Source organism: Nycticebus coucang, chromosome 12, assembly GCF_027406575.1.
Source record: "Nycticebus coucang isolate mNycCou1 chromosome 12, mNycCou1.pri, whole genome shotgun sequence".
NCBI lineage: Eukaryota > Metazoa > Chordata > Mammalia > Primates > Lorisidae > Nycticebus > Nycticebus coucang.
The window spans coordinates 51,232,813-51,242,299 of NC_069791.1; the positions used below are offsets into that span (position 1 = coordinate 51,232,813).

The 9,487-nt window shown below is 43.4% G+C and overlaps 1 pseudogene; it reads right to left on the reverse strand.

The window, feature by feature from the left end:
• Window positions 1–1,362: 1,362 nt before the first annotated feature.
• Window positions 1,363–4,920, reverse strand: LOC128561954 (neurotrophin receptor-interacting factor homolog; annotated as a pseudogene).
• Between the last annotated feature and the right edge of the window lie 4,567 nt (window positions 4,921–9,487).

The window sequence follows — 9,487 nt, forward strand, 5'->3', positions numbered from 1 at the left end:
ACACTGTGACCTGGAAACTCTTCCCAAGTAGTAAGCCCTGGCAGTTATGTGATCCCCTTGGTTGTCTTCCTTTTGTAAAGAATCACCACCATGGCTCAGTGCCTGTAGCTGAGCGGCTAGGGCACCAGACACATACACCAGGGGTGGCAGGTTCGAACCCGGCCTGGGCCTGCCAAACAATGACAAAGACAACAAAAAAAATACCTAAGTGTTGTGGTAGGCACCTATAGTTCCAGCTACTTGGGAGGCTGAAGCAAGAGAATCACTTAAGCCCAAGAGTTGGAGGTTGCTGTGAGCTGTGACACCACAGAACTCTACCGAGGGTGATATAGTGAGACTCTGCCTCAAAAAAAAAAGAATCACCACCATGTGCTAACTTATGTCCAATATTTGAAAAGCACTATTTCATTTGCCATGTCTTGTTTTTCAGATGGCAGGTAAATCCAGTCTCCATTACTCCATCTTTTACCTATTATTACAATAATCTCCTTGCGTCTATCTGTGATTTTCTAATATTATACCTAAAATGATACTTTTAAAATATAAGTTAGATCATACTATTTTAAATGGTCCGATGCTTCCCACTTTCTCTCAAAATATCATATCTCTACAATGATCTTAAGACCCTGGGCAATGTAGCCCTTCACTACGTCTCTGATCTATGTTTGTTCTTTCTGCGCCATCCACACTAGCCTCATTACTTTTTCTCGAACATGCCAGGCACATCCAGCTTCAGGTCTTTTTGTTTGTTTATTTGTTTGTTTGTTTTTTGAGACATAGTCTCAGTTTGTCACCCCTGGTAGAGTGCCGTGGTGTCACAGCTCATAGCAACTTCAAACCTCAAAGTCTTGGGCCTAAGCAATTCTCTAGCTTCAGCCTCCCAAGTAGCTGAGACTACAGGTGCCCCCCACAATGCCCAGCTATTTCTTTTTTTTTTTTTTTTTGTAGAGACAGAGTCTCTTTATGGCCCTCGGTAGAGTGCCGTGGCCTCACACAGCTCACAGCAACCTCCAACTCCTGGGCTTAAGCGATTCTCTTGCCTCAGCCTCCTGAGCAGCTGGGACTACAGGCGCCCACCACAACGCCCGCCTATTTTTTGGTTGCAGTTTGGCGGGGGCCGGGTTTGAACCCGCCACCCTCGGTATATGGGGCCGGAGCCTTACCGACTGAGCCACAGGCACCGCCCAATGCCCAGCTATTTCTTTTTGTTGTTGCAGTTGTCACTGCTGTTTTGCTGTCTGGGGCCAGGTTGCCAACCCCCCAGCCTGGGAGTATGTGGCCAGCGGCCTACCCACTGAGCTCTGAGTGCAGCCTTATCTTTCTTTTCAACTATATGTCTTACTTAGAAGATTAGCATTTCCCCTATTCTTTTATTCTGTGATAGTTGCCAATACCAATTCTCCTGGCATCAACCAGGAGGAAGTTCTCTCTATGCATTGGAGACATCTCATTTTCAGTCTGGGAGTTGGTTGTGGGCTGAGGTTTTTCTGGGGAAGATAAGAGCAGCACAATAGTACCCAAAGAAATTCTAAAATATGTTCTTGCTTTCCGCGTAGTAGTGATCTTGATGTTCTCATTCAGGCCAGAGAATTACAAAAGGTACAGGACATTTACGGCCTGTGATTCTTTAAATGGCCATTAACTGCAAGTTTGATTTCTCAGTTCCCATTCCAGCTGCATTTACAAATTCTCTTTTTCCTTGACTTTGAGATTTTGTTCCTGTACACTTTTTTTTTTTTTTGAGACAGTCTTACTTTGTCACACTGGGTAGAGTGTCATGGCATCATAGCTCACAGCAACCTCAAACTCTTGGGCTCAAGTGATCTTCTTGTCTTAGCCTCCCGAGAAACTGGGACTACAGGTGCCTACCACAACACCAGGCTATTTTTTAGAGATGGAGGTCTCACTCTTGCTCAGGCTGGTCTTGAATCGGTGAGCTCAGGTAATTCACCGGCCTTGGCCTCCCAGAGTGCTAGGATTACAGGCGTGAGCCACTCCACCAGACCTTAGATTCTTTCTCATTTAAACCTCCCTCTGTCTCTGTCTCTGTCTCTGTCTGTTCCCACCACCACTCTTTCCCGTCAATTCATTTGTCTCTGCTGTTCCTCTTTTCTGACCTGGTCTTTAACCGTAAGCACACATTTTAGTTTCTGAATGTGTCACCACTTTGGAAAGCTTATCTTCCCTCCCAGGTTTAAGTACATCCTTCAGATGTAGTGTAACTGACACACTGAATATAGAAGGTAAGAAATTGAAGGGACATTAGAATGAACCCAATCTAATGCCTTCCTTTTCCAGGTAAGAAAGCTGAAGCCCAAAATGATCAAGTGATTAATGTAGGGTTAGTCAATTAATTAGTGGCTAAGCCAGAATACTATTTCATGTCTCCCAATCCAGTTCTCTTTCTATACAAGGCTACTGCCCTAAATCACTAATATATACTAGTCCTCTGTGTCTGTGAACTCGTAAATTGTATCAAATATATGCTACCCCACCATCAGGACAGTATAACTCTGCCACACTGTCTCTATACCATAGATATTTTTATAGTGTATAACATATACCTATATAACGTATAATAGGTGGTATATAAAAGGTATGAGCTATTTTAATATTAAATATATGTAAGTATTTATATTGCATATAAATATTTTTACTGTAAATAAACGTGTATTAGTTTTTAATTCCTATGTAACAATAATCATAGTCTTAATTCAAATTTATCATCTCATAGTCTTCATAGGTTAAGAGTTTGGGTACAGGGGCGGCGCCTGTGGCTCAGTCGGTAAGGCGCCGGCCCCATATACCGAGGGTGGCGGGTTCAAACCCGGCCCCGGCCAAACTGCAACCAAAAAATAGCCGGGCGTTGTGGCGGGCGCCTGTAGTCCCAGCTACTCGGGAGGCTGAGGCAAGAGAATCACTTAAGCCCAGGAGCTGGAGGTTGCTGTGAGCTGTGTGAGGCCACGGCACTCTACCGAGGGCGATAAAGTGAGACTCTGTCTCTACCAAAAAAAAAAAAAAAAAAAAGAGTTTGGGTACAGACCCTGCTCTGGTCAGGGTCTCACCAGGCTGCAGCATCATCTGAGGCTCAAACTCCCTCGGTTGTTGGCAGAATTCAGTTTCTTGTAATTGTAGGACTAAAGGCTTCACCTCTTCGAGGTCACTTGCTGTTCTCTCCTCTTCATATAGCGGATCGTATCTTCAAGAAGTGTGCTGCTTGAAATCTTCGTGATTTCTCTTGTCTCTGACCTCTATCCCTTTTTTTTTTTTGAGACAGAGTCTCACTTATTAACTCTCGGTAGAGTGCTGTGGCATCACAGCTCACGGCAACCTCCAATTGGGCTTAAGCAATTCTCTTGCCTCAGCCTCCCGAGTTGCTGGGACTACAGGCACCTGCCACAATGCCCGGCTATTTTTTTGTTGCAGTTTGGCCGGGGCTGGGTTTGAACTCACCACCCTCAGTATATGGGGCGGGCACCTTACCCACTGAGCCACAGGCGCAGCCCTGACCTCTATCCCTTTTAAGGGGCTTATCCTTAAATCTCTCTTTCAGTTAACTTAAAGTCAAATGATTAGAGGCCTTCATCACATCTGCAAAATCCCTCTCCCTATACAGATAACATAATGTAGTTATGGAATGATATTCCATCATAATTAAAGGTCCTATTTAAGGAGAGGTAACTTCATAAGGCACATACACCAAGGGGTAGTAATATTGGGAACCATTTTAGAATTCTGCCTACCACAATATTTAACGTAAGATATTTCATTTTTCTCACTTCCTGAGCATCCACAGCTGTTCCAATTGATTTCCCTTTACCAGTCCAAAATGTTTGAAATCCCCAGTTTTAGAGAAGTTATCAAAAAATAAATAAAAGGCATGTTTTTTTGTTTGTTTTGAGACATAGTTTCACTCTGTTGCCAGGCTACAGTACTGTGGCATCACAGCTCACCACAACCTCAAACTTGGGCTCAAGTGATCCTCCTGCTTCAGCCTCCCAAGTAGCTGGGACTACAGGTGCCTGCCACAACTCCTGGCTGGTTTTTCTATTTTTAGTAGAGATTGGGTCCAACTCCTGAGCTCAAGCAATCCACCCTGAAAGGTAATTTTTTCTTTAAAAAAAAAATTTTTTTTTTCCCAAATGGAAAAAAAAGAAGTACTTTATTTGGAAGCTTTCAGTGGAGCCTCTGGAGGGCTCATTGGAGAATATAGTGCTAGAACCTATCCAGGGATTTCAATAGCTCTGACATGGGGACACAGATGTCTTTGGTCTGCATAGAGTGTGCACTACCCTTCCCCTGACTCTCCCAGGAAGTCTGAAGTTCTCTCTCCTGCAGAGTCCTCTAACACACCCACATGGAGCAGCACACCTACCTACCCTTCCACTGCACTCACGTTCCTCCTCAGATATCCAAGTCGCATCCTCCACCAAGGCTGCCACCTCTTTGCAGTCCTTTGGGTGCTGTGATTCCACCCACATCCGGAGTTTCCCAGGTAGTACACCCAGGAACTGTTCTAGCACCAGCACTCCAGCATCTGCTCCTTGGAGTGAACGTCAGGCTCCAGCCACTGGTGACACAGTTCACGAAGGTAGGTGAGGGCTTCTCGGGGACCTACCAAATTCCCATAATGAAATTGCCGAAATTTCTGACGAGCAGCCTCAGGATCAGCTGGATGCTTGCCCAGCTATTATACTGGCTCCTTGAGAATGTCAGGACTCAGGACCCCATCTTCAGCATAGACAGCGCAAATCTGGGCATTCCAGGCACCAGCTACCTCCTGGTTCAGTGTGAGGACCTCAACAACCTCAATGTTCATCAGGGGATTCTCAGCAGGAAGAGGACCCAGCCGGATTTTGATTTGAGGCCCAAGATATTCCAGGACCAGGTCGTCGGAAGCCTGGAGGCCATACTTTTCTCCCTCTCAATCTGTCTGTCTCATGAATGGGTGAAGTCCCGCAGGGGGTCGTCGCCTTCCCCAGGCCCCACGCTCCCAAGCACAGTCGGCTCCCTGAGCCCTCACGTCCGGAGACCGCCGTCTCCCCTCCGTGTCACACCGTGTCCCATAGCACGTCGGCAGGATGGCAGGCAGGTCTTTCTTTAAAATTTTTGACTTTACTACTATGTGACAATTGGAAAGTCCTTTAATTTTTCTAAATCTATGTCTTAATCTTACTTTTTTTTTTTTTTTTTGTAGAGACAGAGTCTCACTTTATGGCTCTCAGTAGAGTGCTATGGCATCACACAGCTCACAGCAACCTCCAACTCCTGGGCTTAAGTGATTCTCTTGCCTTAGTCTCCGGAGTAGCTGGGACTAAGGCGCCCGCCACAACGCCCAGCTATTTTTTTGGTTGCAATTCAGCCGGGGCCGGGTTTGAACCCACCACCCTCGGTATATGGGACCGGCGCCTTACCGACTGAGCCACAGGCGCCGCCCATCTATGTCTTAATCTTTCAAATACTGTCTATCCAGTAAAAGCAGAATTGTAAGTTTCTATATTAATATTCCCCAATCCTTTTCATTCCATTCATTTATTTCTATACCTTTTTAGGACTCCAGACCCCCTTTATTCTTTTTTTTTTTAGAGATAGAGTCTCACTTTGTTGCCCTTGGTAGAGTGCTGCGGCGTCACAGCTCACAGCAACCTCCAGCTCTTGGGCTTAAGCGATTCTCTTGCCCCGAGTAGCTGGGACTACAGGCCCCCGCCACAACGCCTGGCCATTTTTTGTTGTAGTTTGGCCCGGGGTGGGTTTGGGGCGGGCACCCTACCCACCGAGCCACAGGCGCCACCCACTCCCTTTATTCTTATGAGAAATTCATTCTAGGTGTACAAGGAAGCACTGCTGTTAAGTGTAGGCAATTAGCAAACTTCACCCTCCTGGCCACAATGGAGGATGAGGGCTGCCTATCCCTGTCTTAAATTTTCTGTCAGAGCAATTTGAGGATGACAGCTGAAACTGTTAAGCTTAAATGATATAGATCAAGAGAGGTCAGTGATTATTTTGTTTTCCTTATAGAAAAAGACTTTCTGAAGAATGTAACCAAGCAATAACTAGCAGAGCTGAGAAAGGGAAAGAGATATAAAAGCCTCTGAACCCCAGCCAGAAATGAAATCAAGCTGACACAAGCAGATCGAAGGCATGGAAAGAGAAATAGATTCCTAGTAACATTAATTGAATCTGTGGATCTAGCTATGCCTGCAGCCATTGCAATCCTGGAAATCTAGGTCACAGAAACCAGTAAGTAAACCTTCCTTTCCTTTTTTTTTCTTCCTTAAACTAGTTGGAACGGCATTTGTCATTTGCAACTAAAACAGGCTCGATTAATACAGTCCACATAACTGTAAATTTCTGACCTGGCTTCCCATTTCTACTGACAAAAAAATCATTTATGAGAAGCAAAATACAACTGCAGGCAGATCCTGTGTATGAATCCAACTATGGAGAATATGCATTGATATGTAACATTGTTTATATTCTGATCCGATGGATTAAGAAATGCTTATAAATGAATACACAAACTTTGGAAGGACATTAACTCCCTCTGGGGAGTAAAGTCAGTAGTCAGGGAGGGGTGTTAGTGGGATTTATTTTCCAGTTTATTGGCTTCTTGAGAACTATTTGTTTACAGCGAGCACTGTGGCAACCACAGTAATGTGCCACTCAGTCCCCCACTTTAGAAAACATGCCGTAAATGGCGCAGTTGCTACGGAAAACAGTATGGATGCTCCTGGAAAAATTAAGAACAGAACTACCATATGATCCAGAAATCTCACTTCTGGGTACTTATCCAAAAGAATTAAAATCAGGACTCACAGAATAGTTGCACTTTTATGTTCATTGTGGCACCATTCTTAGCCAATATGCACAAACAACCTAAAGTCTATTGACAGATGAATGGATTAAAAAAAAAGGCAGCCTATAAATACAATGAAGTATTATTCAATTCTACAAAGGAAATCCTGCAATAGGCAGCATGATGAACCTTGAGGACATTACGCTAACTGAAATATGCCAGTCACAGAGCAAACACTGCGTTACTTCACTTACATAAGGTATTTAAAATAGACAAACTCACAGAGCGAAGAGTAAATTGGTGGAGATAGTGAGAAATGGGGAGAGTTGCTAATCAACAGATAAAAATTTGGTTATGCAAGGTAAGTTCTACAGACGTGCTATACTGTATTGTGCTTATAGATTATAATACTACATTGTACACTTAAAAATCTGTTTAGTGTTCTTGCCATAATTTCAAAAATCATGCCCCTCCCCACCCCCCAAAGAGTAAGCCACAGTGGGAAATGTGGTTTCCTGGCTGGCCTCCATTTGCCACAGCTGGATCTCAGTTCTCACACCGAGGTCACTTTCTTCCTGGTTTACTCTCCGCCAATGATTGCACACATTATTAGGTCTCAGGTACACAATACACAGCCATTGATTTAGTAAATGCATTATTTTCCTTACCTTTATAAGAAAAGGGACCAGAAATAGTTTGCATCCTTGCAAACAGACTATTTAAAGTTTTGCCCCAGAGATGTCATCTCTTGTACCTCTGATGATAAAATATGAACTATGGGCCACCTGTATATTCCACAGACCATCACATTAATAATCCATTACATTAATGATGCCATCCTAACTGAATAAGATGTTAAAAGATAGCTAGCACACTAGAGACCTTGCCAAGATTTGTGTTCCAGAAGGTGAGAGATACTCTACAAATACTGGAGGATCTGCCATCCATGTACTTTTTAATTTTTGGACAGAATCTCACTCTGCTGTCCTGGGTAAAGTGCTGTGGCATCATAGCTCACAGCAACCTCAACTCTTTGGTTCCAGCGATGGATCTTCTCGCCTGAGCCTCCTCAATAGCCAGGACTACAGGCATGTGCCACCATGCCTGGATAATTTTTGTTTTTAGTAGAGATGGGGTCTCACTCTTGCTCAGGCTGGTATTCAACTCCTGAGCTCAAGGTATCTACCTGCCTCGGCCTCCCAGAGTGTTAGAATTATAGGCGTGAGCTAATGTGCCCCGTAAGAGAATCTTAGTATGCCTTTAAGTTGAAGTACTAGGTTCAGGTGCCGTGAAATAAAAAGGTTGGGGGAAAAAAAAAAGTTGAGAAACAATGGTGCAGGGGTCCTCAAACTGTGGCCCACGGGCAACATGATTGTATTTGTTCCCATTTTTGTTTTTTTTTTTAACTTCAAAGTAAGATATGTGCAGTGTGCATAGGAATTTGTTCAGTTTTGTTTTTTGCAGTTTTGGCCAAGGCTGGGTTTGAACCCGGCACCTCCAGCATATGGGGTCAGCGCCCTACTCCTCTGAGCCACAGGCGCTGCCCTGTTCGTTTTTTTTTTTTTTTAAACTATAGTCCAGCCCTCCAACAGTCTGTGGGACAGTGAACTGGCCCCGTTTAAAGTTTGAGGACTCCTGGCTAGAACAGTGGTTCTCAACCTTTTAATGCCGCAACTCTTAATACAGTTCCTCATGTTGTGACGACCCCCAACCATAAAATTATTTTCATTGATACTTCCTAACTGTAATTTTGCTACTGTTATTAATTATAATGTAAATATCTGATATGCAGGATGTATTTTCATTGTTACAAAGGGGTCGTGACCCACAGGTTTAGAACTGCTGCTCTACAGGAAGAATCAGCCCTGCTTTGTAAAGTAGGTATAATCATTTCCTTTGAAATAAAAATAATCCTCCTATGGCTTAAAGAAGGTGATGTCCAAAGGCCACGTAACCATTTAGTAATGGTATTACAATCTGTATTAATATCTGACTGCGAAGCCCATTTTTTTGGTCAGAACTAAAAGGCCATCTTTCTATAGTCACGAGCTAACATTTTGGTGAACAAACTGCATAATGATGGTTGTCCCATATGATAATGAAGCTGAAAGATTCCTGTCACTTAGCAACATCGTAACCATCAGTGCTGTTGTGCAATAGATCACGGCATGCTTGTGATGATGTTGTAAACCTATTACATTTGCTAGTCAGATTAAAGTACAGCACATGCAATTTTGTACAGTACGTATTACCTGATAAACTGTTACTGGTTTATGTATTTTCAGTACCATTTATTGTTTAGACTTACAGTGTACTTTTTCTACTTTATAAAAAGTTGACTGTAAAGCAGTCCTTTGGGAGGTACTGCAGAAGAACATCATAGAAAACGACAGCTTCATGCCTCCTAGTGGGACAAGATGTGGAGGTGGAAGCCAGTGATATAGATGATCCTGACTGTGCAGGCCCAGGCAAGTGACTGTGCTGTGTCTTTAGTTTTTAACAAAAGTTTAAAAATTATTAAGGACAGGATAGCTTACAAAGTATATGAAAAAATATTCTTATACAACTATACATGTGTTAAGCTAAGAGTCATTACAAAGACTCAAAAAGATGAAGAAATGGAAACATTTATAAAGTAGCCTAGTGTCTGTACCGGTACCGCTACAATAGTGAACGGTAATGCCTCAGGTC